The sequence below is a fragment of the Pteropus alecto genome, unplaced genomic scaffold, assembly GCF_000325575.1.
Source record: "Pteropus alecto unplaced genomic scaffold, ASM32557v1 scaffold338, whole genome shotgun sequence".
Lineage (NCBI taxonomy): Eukaryota > Metazoa > Chordata > Mammalia > Chiroptera > Pteropodidae > Pteropus > Pteropus alecto.
The window spans coordinates 2,560,816-2,562,811 of NW_006441995.1; positions in this window are offsets into that span (position 1 = coordinate 2,560,816).

The window sequence follows — 1,996 nt, forward strand, 5'->3', positions numbered from 1 at the left end:
TTTCCAGTTGTTTGTCTTCTGAGCAAGTTATGGAATTACTATCATTAAACTATTTTAATTAAAACAAAACTCTTGGCACTGTAATATAGTCTTTAATCTTTGGTAAATAAACATGACTTTTCCAAGAGAATGTATTACTGGATAAATGCTCCACATTGAATTGATCAGGCCCATTTCTAGAGCATATGTTGCCAATTAATTGGCTATATGAAGCACACTTCACAAAATAATGCATCTGTTCCCATGGCCAAATCCTAAATAGCCATTTTAAGATTCCTTTGTAATTACTACTCTAAACTATGGAATTATTGTTTAATGTTCTTATAAATTAATTATGAATAAATTTCATGTGCCTCTTTTTCTTTAATAGATGATGTTTTAGATTCACAGCAAAACTGAGCAGAACACTGAAAGTGATACATTTGTTACAATCTATGAACTTATATTTTGACATCATTATCAACTAAAGTTCATAGTTTACTTTAGAGCTCCTTCTGGTGTTGTACATTTAGTGGGTTTTGACAAAGGTATAATTATGTGTATTCACACTGAGGTATCATACAGAATAGTTGCATCGCCCTAAAAATCCTCTGTGCTCTGTCAATTCATCTCTCCTTCACCCACTGCTCTTTGACACCTCGCAATCATTGATCTTTTTACTGTCTTCATAGTTTTGCCTTTTCTAGAGTGTCACATAGTTGGATTTGTACAATACGTAGCTTTCTCAGATTGGATTTTTTTCACTAGTAATATGCATTTATGGTTCTTCCATGTCCTTTCATGGCTTGATGTCTCATTTCCTTTTAGCTCTGAATAACACTGCAGTGTCTAATAACTGATAAATAAATCATAGTTTATTTATCAGTTCACCTACTGAAAGATATCTTGGTTGCTTTCAACTTTTGGCAATTATAAATAAAGCTTCTATAAACATCCATGTGCAAGTTTTTGTGTGGACATGTTTTCAACTCCTTTGGGTAAATACCAAGGAGTGCAACTGCTGAATCATATGGTACAAGTATGTTTAGTTTTGTAAGAACCTGCCAAACTGTCTTTCAAAGTAGCTGTATCATTTTGCATTCCTACCAACAATAAACAAGAGTTCTTGTTGCTCCATTTCCTCGTCAACATCTGGCGTTGTCAGTGTTGTGAATTTTAGTCACTTTGATAGGTGTGTAGTGGTATCTCATAGCTGTTTTAATTTGCAATTCTCTAGTGACATATGATGTTGAACATGCTTTCATATACTTATTTGTCATCTCTATATCTTTGGTGAGGTGTCTGTTCAGATCTTTGCCTGTTTTTTAACAAAGTTGTTCATTTTCTTATTGTTGAGTTTTAAGAGTTCTTTGTATATTTTGAATAGCAGACCTTTACCAGATATGTTTTTGGCAATATTTTCTTCTAGTCTGTGACTTATAGCAGATCTTTACCAGATATGTTTTTGGCAATATTTTCTTCTAGTCTGTGACTTATATTCTCATTCATTTGAGTGTACATATATGTTTTTGTTTTCCTCATTATGTTATATATCTGTCATTTAAATATCTTTCTATCTCCATTATAATGATTATTTATTTAAGGTTGACTATAATGATAATTTAATATTGACTTTTAGAGGCATTTGAAAGAACTTCTTGAGAAGGTTGAATATCCTTTAATATAACAGCAATATCAGTACCTTCAATGTAGGTGGATGAAGTAGAATAGATATCGAAACCATTGAAGTTCAGGAAGTCAAAGAAGTATGAAAGTTGGCTGTCAGATGAGTCAACCAAATAGACATTGGAGACACTGGGAATTATGATAGGTCTTGAGATTGAGGTAGAACTTGATGAATGTTGGTGAGTGACTAGAACACTGGGGAACAGCTAAATCAAGAAAGGCTTCATGAAGGACAATACATTTAATCTGGCTCTCATAGAGGAATGGGACTTCTCTCTATATAGAGATGTAATGGTAGGTAGGCTTGGCAGAGTGAACAGTATCTGCAAAG